We start from the raw sequence: 13537 nt of genomic DNA, 5'->3' as shown, positions 1-13537 counted from the left end.
TTCCTGTGTGATTTAGATTTCCAAATTTTATGGTATCAACCTTACTGTATGGGCTAGATATCCACCAAATTTGAGCGCAGTTTGACAACGTTTACTATTTTTGAAAAATCAAACTTTTCGATTGCTCAAAACTGCCGAATATGGTAGGCTGTAGTAAAACAGTCATATCTCCCAAACCACTTGGAGTTTCTGACTCTACTTTTTTTTAAATGAAACTAGACTCAAATACCTTTCTTTTGGTATGAGTCTGGAATCCAGGGGATGTCGGAGTCAGAACGTGTTAAATTTTGAAGTTGAGTCAGTGGGAAAACAGAGCATGTTTTGTTGATGTTTGCTTGTATTTTCTTATGTGCCTTATGTGTTTATGTTGCCTAAGTGTTTGAATGAGATTAGACGAGTCTTATATGAAAGATGAATCGAGACTTAGAACCATGATTTTTTTTGAAACCTATCCTTGGACTTAAGGATTTGAAATGAGTGAAGAGTTTATGTAGAGTTGGTTAAGGAGATAGAATATAATATAGAGCATGAGTTAAGGCATGAGAGTTTGCCAATGAGTTTCTAATCGAGATTCATTTTCTGACATGAACCTTCGATGATGACGATGATCCCTGAAGACACAAGCAGAGCAAGGAAGTAAGTAACTCCGCTTTGACGGGAGTTTTTGAGTAAGGTCTTCAGGTGGGCAATATTTTGAGTATACAAATATTATCCGAGCTTTCTAAAATGATTTAATGATATAATGATGTTATGAGATTAACAAATGTTTTGAGATAAATGATGTTTGAGAACTGTTTGACTTGCCAATTTTTGATGTTGAGCTTGTGTGTTACCCTCTACTGATGAGACGAATTCGGTCCTGCCACAAGCGGGATTTTGTGCACAGAGGTGACTGTGAGCCGTCTTCGGGTCGGCCGGTCACGGTACTTGAGAGGGAGGCCTACTTCTCAGTACCTTTGATGATGAGTAGTGGATGTGGTACATACATGATGAATGTTTAAACTGCGCAGTTACTTATTTATGATGTTGATTATGAAAACTGCATGCACAGATTCATTGATGCTAACTTATTTCTGTGTATTGCTGAGATGTGGCAAGTTTCAAACTTATAGCTCTAAGAGCGCCTTTCTTGTTTTTCGGCGTTTGCCCACTGAGTATTATATACTCACGCCCTGCATGTATTTCTAAATGTGCAGGCTAAGCGAGGAGTGAGATTGGTCTGGTGCTGGTGGGGGATCGTTAGATGACGTATTTGCTTTATCGTATTTTCCTTTTTATCGATAAAGTCTTGATGTGAAGTTACTTTGAATATGAATCAAGTAATATACTCACGGTTATGTGTCTCCATACATGTAACTGGTTCACCTTTTGCTGCGATACTCTGCATATTATGTTTCCTTATGAAAAATAAGCTATACCTGCATTGTTTTTGTTCGTGAAATTCCTGATAATTGAAAAGTTACAACGACGTTGACGATTTTACCCTTGGGTTCAATTAATAATATTTTCCTTAGCATGCTTTGATGTGAGTTTCCGCTTGATGTTCGACCTATTCTTCTTATCTTTTATTCTTTAAAAAATAGTCGTATCGATACTCGTACCCCACTATCACTAGTGTCGGGTCTTCGGGCTGCGACAGTGACTCGACGGAGAGTGCTCGAGCAACCCCACTTTGTTTCAAGGAATGTGTGCAAAGAGATGCACTTCTCTGAGATAGGCAGATACATGCTCAGCTCCAACATTATTTGATCGAGCATGTTTGGGCACGTTTCGGACCTCTAGGGCCGGAATAGTTATTTTATGATATGTTTTTAAGTTTTTAAGATTTATGTAATTTTTAGGATTTTAAAATTAATGCAATTAAAATTTAAAGTAATTTGTGATAGTTAAATTTGTGCAATTAAATTTAAATGAAAAATACAAAAATCAAAACTAAAAAGATCAAGTCATCCCACTGTGGCCTCCTTACTCATTGTGGTCCCCCCTTCTATCAAGTAAGCTATCAAGTCATCCCACTGTGGATGCTCTAACGAAGATTTATCGACACAAATATATCAAATTTGATTTTTTTATATTTATTAATTTTTACATATTCTATTGTTAAAGCGTCATTATATCTAATATAAATTTATATTTTATTTTTATTAGTAGTTAAAAGTAATTTAATTTGTTATTATATTTATTTAATAAATAAGCCACCGTTAAGTAGTCGTTAAAATTAGTTTAATTTTTTTATTTATTAAATTAATAAATCATTATTAAGATGTCGTTAAATTTAATTTATTTATTTATTTATTAAATTGACATTACGTCTTTAAGTAATCATCAAAATTAATTTATTTATTTTTATTTTTTTATTAGATTAACTTTTTGTCGTGAAGTTGTCGTTATTAATTTATTTTTTTCTTTTATTTATTAATTTAGTAAATCTTCGTTAAATAGTCGCTAAAATTAATTTAATTTTTTATTTTATTTATCAAATTAGTATTCTGTCATGCAGTAGTCGTTAATATTTATTAAATTTTTAATATTATAGTTCTATCAACAAGTAGTTGTTCAACCTCGCCATGATTGCTTCTCTTCAACATCAAAAGTCTCTTTTAATTTTATCAAACACAAAACAATACCTCCACCCCCAGAGCTTTGTTGTTGATCTCCGCATCTTTTTCCCATCATCGTTTCAGAACCGTCGCCCCCGCTTCAATTCATGTCATCGAACTTTGCCATTTTCTCCCCACCGTCGATCTGAAACTGCCCCCCACTCTCCCATACACCATCAACACCATGTCGTTCAATATGATTCCCCCCCTCCTCTCTCTCCACTTAAGATTCAAGCTCAAGTTATAATACTTGTAATACACACACACACACACACACAGATATATATATATATATATATATATATATATATATATATATATATATATATATAGAGTAAAATTTTGAAGTAGCCAAAATGAAGCATAAAACACAATTTATGGCCACAGATTGAAAAAACACAATTTATGGCCACACATTGAAAAAACACAAATTTTGGCCATTTTTATTGATTTGGACGTTTTTACCCTTAATGAGGCGGACCTGGTAGGATCAGGCACGCGGGTCGCGTGCCGGGTCGGGTTAGGCACTTATGGCACTAATAGTGCCATAAGTGCCAAGATTTTACTTTGGTTTTATTTGGGATTTTCGTTGGCACTTATGGCACTAATAGTGCCATAAGTGCCAACGGAAATCCAAAATAAAACCAAGTAAAATAATCATTTTGGGCACTTATGGCACTAATAGTGCCATAAGTGCCATACGTGCAGCACAAATACAGAAACAACAACATTATTTAAACCCTAAATGGAACATCTAAACCCTAAATGGATAATCTAAACCTTAAATGGATCATCTAAACCTCAAATGGATAATCTAAACCCTAAATGGAATATCTAAACCCTAGAGGAAAGTGTGCACTTATGGCACTTATGGCACTAATAGTGCCATAAGTGCCATACGTGCAGCACACAGATCAGATTAGATCTGCCATGGCTGAAATCGAAGGAGGCGGAGATCAGATCTGCCGATGGAGGAGGCGGCGCAACGATCAGATCAGATCCACCGCCGCCGCCTCATCAGACCAGATCTGCCGCCGCCGCGCGCTGGAGAGAGAGAGAGAGAGATGAGAAAGAGAGAGGAGAGAGCGGTAGCCGCTGGAGAGAGAGAGAGGGAGGATCTCCTCCACCACCGCCGCGAGAACTCCGACGAATTCTCCAAGCTCGGCGCCGCTGTCGCGCAGCCGCTGGAGAGAGAGAGAGAGAGGGAGATGAGAAAGAGAGAGGAGCCGTTGGAGCAGAGAGAGGGAGATGAGAAAGAGAGAGGAGCCGCTGGAGAGAGAGAGTGGGAGATGAGAAAGAGAGATAAGAGAGTGAGAAGGGTAGAATAGTCATGACATACAAAAAATGGCCAAAATTTATGTTTTTTTAAATGGTGGACAAAATTTGATGTTGTATGTTGAATAGGCCATTCGGCCCTATTGTTTCTATATATATATATATGTATATATATATATATATATATTACAAGTAGCAATTGGAGCAACATTTGGTGTCTATTTGAGCTTAATCTATTCCAACTTCTTCAAGGGTAGAAGACACGTTGAGCAATGTTTGTCTTTGCTTCTTTGCATTCTCACACATTAATTTCAATAGTTTCACCACGGATTTGGTCACAAAAGTTTATTATTGGCCATGAGAATAACTTTTCTCACTAGGCACTGAGCAAATGTCAATAGATTTAAATTCCACACAGTGGAATATGGGTCGAGAAACAAAACTGACAAGCGCAGAATTTGCATGAAGGGTTTAGTGTGAGGTGGAGTTCAACAAGATTATTATGGACGTTTGTTGGAGGTTGAGATTTTGAAGTATCATGGACTACCAACCAAACAAATCACTTTGTTCAAGTGTCAATGGTTAGACCTTTTTCCAACTTGGACATTGGTGGATCGAAAATTTAAGGTGGTTTCCATCAACCAAACTTATTTATACAACAAATATGAACCATTTGTCCTAGCATCACAAGCCATTCAAGTTGATTAGTGCACTTACCCAAGTAGAAATGTGACTAGGCAAAATTGGTTGGACGCTTGTAGAAGTTTCGAGCAATAAAACAACAACAATAACGTTTTTGCCTTTCCAGGATGAGTTATTTACCCAAGTACATCATACAATAATAGATGATGATCCAATTCTCGTTCATCTTGATGGTGGTTTGGTAGACACTGTAGACGATCAAGATGAAGATGTAGATGCAATTCAGGAAGGCATTTTGAAAACATAATCGGTGAAGCTAATGATTTAGATGATATAGAGTATTTGTTCATTACATGTTTGTGGACATTAAATCTTCATTAAACTCTCAAACGAACACCTTTGTTTTCATCTTAATTAACTAATTTCATAATGATTGTTTTAGAAAGATGATGAGTAGTACTGCTTCGTATCAAACCGACTCAGGCGCGACCTTGCCAAGATCTGATGATGAGCTTGAGACCCACGTTCCTGAGATGCAAGCATTGTCGACCCGTCCAATCTTAGCACCTGATGGTAGCTAGGCTTATCTGTTGGTTGGAAGATGGGTATGTATATCTGTCAGTCAACTTAATTCAAATGTAATGATATCTTTAATTTAATTTACTAATATTAAATTCAATACTTAATAATTCAGCATTATGAGGTTGACTAACCCTATTCGACGTAGAGCTACTTCAAGCTTCATTGATCCTAATGGCATCAACTGGAAGAATTTATCGTCCACCTCTATAGACGTATATTACACTGAGTTCAAGGCATATTATTGTAAATATTATGTTTAGATATCACTAAATTTATACTAACTTCAAATTCAAATATTGTAGAAAACATTTACATGGGACGAGGAAGTTTAGAGCTCGAATGTCATTCATAGGACATGGATCGCATAGGCTAAGATTGTTTATAAAAATTTTATCCAAAGATGTAAAATTAATATCGATATGAGGAATATTCCTAAATTTCTTCATAAAGACGTTGTCACAAAGTGGAAGGAATTTTGGGCGATGCCTGAATTCAGGGCTAAGTTGTAGTAGGCTAACAAAAATCGTCTATCTGAGACTGCTAGCCCAGGTACAAGAATATTTATCCACTATGGAGGCTCTTGTAGTGCTATTGATCACGCTTAGAAGTTGATAAGTTTTTGCAAACATATTTAATTTTTGTAAAAAAAATCAATATTTCATTAATATAATTATGAACCTCTATATGTTCATTATAGGCTCAAGAGAAGAACATTCCTACCACAACTCCACAGTACGATACTTTCATGAGGATGCACTGTAAGAAATGACAGTACGACAGAAGGGCACAGGCTCAAGGGCGTAAGTTAAATAATTTTTTTATTCTAATCATTTAATTACTTCTATTTTTATTACATTTTAAGTTGTGCATCGTGAATCAAAATATAGCACGAGATACAATGGCGAGTCGGGGAGTTACGCTCTACTCAGAGATAAGATGTCACTTCAGATGAGGTCAGTCAAATTTATAGGAATATGCCGACGCCAGACTAGAATAGGCGCAGACTAGGATTGTGCATGATTTCGAAGAGGTCTCATTCGATGAGCACGTCTCAATTTGCTTCAGCAGCATTCTCCGCTCAGATTGTATAGCTCCAAATGGAGTTAGAGCGGACACAACAATTGAAGATTTCTCTATAGACTAAGGTGGAGGATCGATGACGGAGGGATGCAAAAATGGAAACTAGGCAGCTGGAGATGCAACAACAACTCGCTCAAATCATGCAACTCTTCCGGTCATCATCGGGGTGTTCCCCCGCCCTCCACTTTGGTGGAGTGTTCCCATCCATAAATACATGATTTGTGCTTGTTATATATTGTTATTAGTTTGTTTTTGTTGCAACATTTAGAAATTTATTACAGTAACATGTATCTATTGAGACGTTCTTATTAGTTTGTTAGTTCATCAGCTCAAACATTGTACTGGTTTTGTAATTTATTGTAATGTTGTATTTTAGGTAGAATAGAAACATGTATTATTAAAAAAATAAAAAAATAATTTATAATATATAACGATGACTGTGCGACAGAAAATAAAATAAATATATATTATTTGACGCTTTTATGACGAAATTATTAGCAACGCTTTTACGACTGAATGTAAAAAAAAATATATTCTATATAATTAACAAAGGCTTTACGACAAAAAATAACAAAATAATACTCCCTCCGTCCCTGAAATAAGTTCATCTTTTTCCATTTTGGGACGTCCCCCAAATAAGTTCCTCTTTCTTTCTTTCTATTTTTGGACAACTACCCCACCACTAATAATACTTTATTTATTCTTACTTTTCACTTTTTCACCACTCCCAATACTAATTATAACATATTTTTTTTCACTATCAATACACTTTACCATTTTCCTTAAAACCCGTGCCGTCCCCAAAGAGGAACTTATTTTGGGGACGGAGGGAGTATATAAATAACGACTCCTATACAAAGAAATATAAATAATAAAAAATAAAATAAATATAGCTACGACTTTACGATAATTTTTTTTTGAAAAATGTCAATAAACGACACTAAAATGGTCGTCGTTGTGATTTAACAACGCTTTATCCATCATTAATGACTATATTGCGTCATAGGTGAATCGTATGATCAAGCATAACTCGATGCCTGCTATTTCATCGTTAATCAAGAATTTCTACAATTTAAGTATGAAATTTTCGTCATTAATTTTGAATTTTTTGTAGTGCTTCACTCTAATTATTATTTTTGTCACGACCGCACTTGCTAAGGATAGCAAATTCGGGGAAACCGCGACTAGGGGAGGAGATTTAGGAGCGGGATTAGAAAAGGGGCATGCTTAGCTTCTTGATGATTCGACTTTGTATAAGGGAAACAATCGAAATAACTAGATATTAACGAAGGCCATAAGGGGACCGTACATAATATTATCCAAAAAGGGTACTCAATGAGTTCGAGTACATTGTTAAATAATACATATTGTTTGACGAATGACATAACATCTTTTCGTAATCAGTGTTCGCAGCGGAAAAACAACAATTTGAGTATATGTATGAAGACATATACTCCACTCTGAGGTTCTCGTCCTAGATTGACAAAAGCTCCGCTTGCACACTACGTCCCCGATCACAGCTCAACCTGCACATTTAAAAATACATGCAGGGCTAAGTACGGGAGTACTTAGTGGACACTTGCCGAAATTTACATACATGCATAATATTTTATTGTCAAGCCCTTAACAGTAGTAAGATACGAGGGTTTTCCTTTAAAGACTCGTATTTACCAAAAATAACATCATTTCTTTCATCAGTAACCCGCGCAGGCATTTTAATATCATTAATCACCATATCAGTAACTCGTGCCGAGAGGGAGGCCTCCCTCTACGGTCACTAGGATCGGCCAACCCGCTAGATAACTCACGATCACAAGGGTGTACACTAATTCCGAAGAGATTTGCGGTCCCATCCGGAATCCAAATTCGATTAACATCAGATAGGCAATTAATAACAAAACATAAAGCATTTAGGCATTGACAATATCATTCAAATTCATAAGCATAAAGTCTTAACAATTCTACTATATGGTTTTAGTTTATACGTAAGAAAGCCCACTTGGTAGTGGAGACTCACGACTAAGCCTTAAACTCTTGCGTTCAACCTTGATTCGGAAAAGAATAACGTAAGGTCTTAGTCCGAGGAAATTCTCAAATAAATGAGGATGCGTAATGTAATTATGCATGGCTCATATTCCTTTTTATTAAACAATTAACCCAACTAGGTTCCGTCCCATGAAGTCAAGTAATTAACTATATTGATTCGTTCTCATTAGGGCGTTCTAAACTGCCAGTAAAGATATAATAATCTCCCTTCGTGTAAGCAAGGGAAAGAAAAATAATAATGATTTAAACACCCTATGTTCTCTTCTCTCTCTCTCTCTCTCTCTCTCTCTCTCTCGCGGTCTGCTCTGCTTCTTCGCTTTCTGCTCTAGAGGTCAGCTCTGTGGCGAAGTGATTCCTCTGGCGAGGAACGATTCCTCTGGTGAAAGTGATTCCTCTGGCAAAGTGATTCCTCTGGCGAAGTGATTCCTCTGGCGAAGTGATTCCTGGCGAAGTGATTCCTCTGGCGAAGAACGACTTCTCTGGCGAAGTGATTCCTCTGGCGAGGAACGACTTCTCTGGCGAGACCATTTCTCTGGTCTGGCATTTCCAGGTCTGGGAAGAACGATGGGGACTCCAGTTTCCAAAACCAGAATTCTCCGTCCTTATCTCGCCTCGATTTTCACTCGTATACAGACCTTAATCTCTACCTATGTGAGCATGCTGTGATTATTCATGTTCGTCTACGTTTAAAGCCAAAGTTCTCGTCGTTCATCAAGGTTTCAAGTTGTAGGTTCCACAAAAACGTGACTTAACAAGCTTTTTGTTCATTCGTTTACAGCCCATAAAACATGATTTCTGCGAGTGTGATTCATGCCGATTGGAGTAGCAACAGAGGTCGAAGGTTACCTTGATATATCGCGTGCTTTGGTCGGGTAAAGAACGATGGTTTCTCTCTCATTTTTTTGAGTGTTGAGGTGCAAACTGAAAATGAAATGGTTGTTGTTCTTAGGCCAAAACAGGTGGAAGGAAACATGGCGAAGGGTGGAAAATTAAGCCGAGTTTTTACCTTGTTCAAGTCGGCAGCAAGAATCTCGCTCTACTCCCCTTCGTGCAAGGTGTCGAGAGAGATGAAACCTCCTGCTGTTGCTGCTGAAAATTCTAAGTGTTGAAAGGAGAAAGGGGTGGCTCAAGGATTGAAGAGTGAATTTATACTAGGAGCTCGGTTGGTGTGCACTTGAGTGCCGAAGGGAGGAGCATGGTTGTAGTGTGGCTGAAATGACATGTTAGGTGTACTTGGGCATGGTTTGTTGCATGGGAAAGCTGCTGCAGCACACCTTTCTCACCCTTTTTCCTTTTTTTTCCTTAAATCTTGGATGTGGCAGACGTAGAGTGGTGTAGGGTGGGCGTGTGATGTGATCTACATAAAAGGTCTAAATAAAACCCTTCAGTGTTGGTTTCTCTGTATTAGAAATACTGGTTTCGTGTTTGCTAAAATCGAAAAATGCTAAATTAAATCCGTAGATTTAATTCGTTCGTCATTCTAATACTTAAATTAAATCCGTAGATTTAATTAGCTTCAAAGTCGGAAATAATTCACGACTTAAGTAACAACATGAAAAAAACTCTATCTTGATTAATAAATAACACAACTTCGCTAAGTTGGTTATAACTGAGTAATAATAATTCATTGACTCAAAGATTCTCGTCGCGGTCTTAAACACGCGAAGATAAATAAAAATGCATACTGCTAGTGTAGTGACTCTGTCTCCAAAATACGTAATTCAGAAATATAGTTGAAATCATAAGGTGCTTCATTTACTAGCAGATAGATAAATAAACACGCAATACTGGAATTAAATACTGATAAAAGAGCGGGTTGTTACAATTTTATTGTTTTGAGATAATATATTTTTATTTGTCGAAAGTTTTAACTTTTACTAACCTCAAAATTGAGTTGTTATATTTTGAATTGGGTCAAGATTAGGTTGTTGTGCTGAATTGAAATTTTATTGAGAAAAAGAAAAACGAAAGTCGAAAAAACAAGAAATAAGAAAAAAAAACAAAGAAAACCCGTTGAAGGCACATCAGACGCAAACTAACGGGCTACGAAACACTATAACGGCGAGGACCCAGAGGGAAAAACACCGTGAGAGGAAAACAGAGTCAAGAAATGTGCAGGAGCTCCAGAGCAGGAACCCCATGACAATCAAAAGTCAAGAGCATCATCCTCCGTATGAATATCAGAATCCATGATGTCCCCCCAACGTTGAGAAGAGACCGCCGTCATCGCAAGACCAGCTGCATCCCCGGGAGTGGAGATAGTAAAAGCAGTAAGAGGAAGACCTTTGGCCGTGGCTTCTTGGATCTTACTCTGGAAAACCGATATATCCGAAGGTCGACTAATATTGGAGCCTTGAATATCAGGATGCCGTAACCTGTGCTTTATAGAGGTATCAGAAACCCCCCTTTCACGGATTTCTTAGTAGCACCCTTAGGACGCCCTCGGCCTCGCTTGGCCGTAGGAGCTTCAGTGAACTCGACTGTTGAGTCTGAGGCTGGGCGAACCTGATCAATATCACGCCTCCCCGAGCCCACAGGTGTAGGTTGCTGTCCGCCAGTTGCATGAGTCGAGTCATCATGCAGAGGGACGGTTGAAGCACCAGACTTCGGTAGCGGATCAGGGGTGCGAACGATGCCAGGCTCATCCAGAGATGCTGAAGTCGTAATAGCGGCCGTGGGTATGCCACTACTAGAATTAGGCACAACATGTGTGGGAGACACAGCCCCAGACGGTTTCTCGAGCACAACTTGGGACAGAGCATGGTTAGAGATACCCTGATGCTGCTCACCAGGTGTTTGTAAATAAGCCTCAGCCAAAATACCATTCTCAGAAGGCGGCGTTGAAGCTGGAATAGGATTCTCGCCCTTCGAAGCAGCTAAAGCTGCAAGAACCTTGAAAGAATTATCATCACCAGAACTAGAAGCAGCCAAGTCCAAGCAAGAGTTATGGCTAGAATCTCGCTGAGCTTGATTGGAAGAAACAACTTTCCTCCAGTCGGGCTGATTCTTGCGATTTTTCACCTTAGTGAAACCATCAGTTGGTGGTTTAGTAGTATCCGTAGAATGATCAGGAACCTTTTTATCCACCATAGCTTTCCTGCATTCGTTAGTAGCGTGGCCAACAACCTTACACAAACGACAGAAATATGGCAAATTTTCATAACCGAACTCAACCACAAAAGAATGCACACCGCAACGGAAATTTAGAGAGTACGGAACAGTGGTAGATACATCCATTTCAACTAGCACTCTAGCAAAATGACCAACCATAGCAGAAGCAGCTTGACCATCAATGCAAATAGGAACCCCGACTCTCCTAGCAATCCCGGAAATCACCTCCGGGTGCCAAAGTTCATGAGGAAGATTGAAAATACGAACCCATACCTGTGATAGAGAAGAGGTAGCTTTGTAAGGATCAAAAAAAGGCACCCATTTTTGAAGGTGCAGGATCCCCGAGCGAAGACGCCAAGAAGCTTGTGCAAAAGCGGTGGCCGAGTCTTCGGCGGAAGAGAATTTCAGCGTAAAATATCCTCTGCCAAGAGGAATGATATGCCAGGGAGAAGATGGATTCCAGAGATGGGCAAGCTCCATTTTAAGATCATCAGCAAATCGAGGAGAGTCTCCCTTACGAAGAAGAAGGCGTCCGTGAATGGCATGATGAAAGCTACGCACTTGTCGGTGATGAAAATCCGGCGAAATATCTAACCAATATTCCTCATCGATCAAAGAAGGCTTAAGGGCGTCAAATTCATGTGCCGGCACATCGATCGGCTTAGCCGAAGGTCCCTTAACAGTGGAGGCAAAATAAACCCTCATAGGGTTAGGGTTTATGGGAGGCGGGGCATCATCCATTCCCTTCGGACCTGTCAGCACGGCGGGGATACCAGTCTCCGGAAGGTTATCAACCGAGGAGGCTCCGGCAGAGGGCGACTTGCCGGACAAAACCGTTCCGCTGTGAGTATGTTGTATCGTGGAAACCCTAGATTGTTGGTTTGAGAGTTGCTGAATCTCCGAAAATAACATATTAAGGGCAACAACGTCGGAGTGGGAGTCACGGGATTCAACAGACAGCGGCTGTCGAAAGCTATCCGAAATGAACGGAGATGAAGGACGAACAAAATTATTTGAAACCTGAGGGAAAACCGAACCGGAGGTTGAAGACGCCATGATGGAACCGAACCGGAGAAGACGCCGGTCGTTGATGCGTGACAGTGGAGACGGCGAAAATAGTGGCGGCGGAAAACCCTATGGCAGATCATGGCCGCGAGAGAGAGAACGAGAGCGTAGGCCGCAAGCCATCACATCCCAAGATTAGGTTGTTGTGCAACATGAAAGGAAAAAAGCAAACCTAATTTTTATCACATATATGGACAATACAAACTTCTGTTTTACAAATAAAATACTCGAGCACATTTAAAATAAAATGAAGTTAAGGAGTGATGGCGAGCTCAAAGATGACAAAATAAGGAGATTTAGGAGAGAGAGTATTTTTCTTGACTGATAGAGCCACACATTGTTGTTGGCAGTATTGCAAAAAATCATCACGTTTTTTTTTAGTTTAACATGACCAGAATTTAAAGAAAAATATCATCGCGTTGCTTGTCGACTGAAATTTAAAGGAAAAATCATTATTTTTGTTGTTGTGTACATAAGTAAATAAGTGGTTTCAATAACAATTTATTAAATTTGATAGTATTAATTAAAAAAATGAACTGAAATTCAGACTAGTTTTATGGTGTGAATTAAATTGGTAACATGAATGAATAGAACAATTGATCAATCTTCTCAATATGTATGAATCTTTTTAGTTTTCCATGCATATAATCTAAATATATATATTTTTTAATTTGTTGAATTTCATTTTCAATCTCTGGATATCACAATCATTGTGTGAACATAGATGATATGGATATTATTAGACATGTTATGTACGAGTTATTTAGATTAAGCGATTATGATAGTCTTATGAATTATGACAATTTATGACACGACGAAGATGGTGAAGATGCTAATAGGGATGATGTACAATATGATGATGATGTTCATGATTATAATGATGAAGTAACAAGTGGTGAGTATAAATGAGAGGTACATTTTTAGAAGGTGGACAAAAGACGTGCATCGCCCATACTAAGTTTTTTTTCTTTTTTTCGTGGAGGTTATCTGCATATGACTGAGGAATACAGAAAATTCAGAGAAGTGGAGTAAATTTTTCATGAATGTGATTTATTGTTAAATTTCATTTCAAAGTCATCATTAATTAAGTAAATATTTGCATTTAATTGTTTTTGTAATTTATTTTAATAAAAATT

The sequence above is a fragment of the Salvia miltiorrhiza genome, chromosome 5 (assembly GCF_028751815.1).
Source record: "Salvia miltiorrhiza cultivar Shanhuang (shh) chromosome 5, IMPLAD_Smil_shh, whole genome shotgun sequence".
Lineage (NCBI taxonomy): Eukaryota > Viridiplantae > Streptophyta > Magnoliopsida > Lamiales > Lamiaceae > Salvia > Salvia miltiorrhiza.
The sequence above is the reverse complement of the archived record's forward strand: the minus strand, read 5'-3'. Positions refer to the sequence as shown.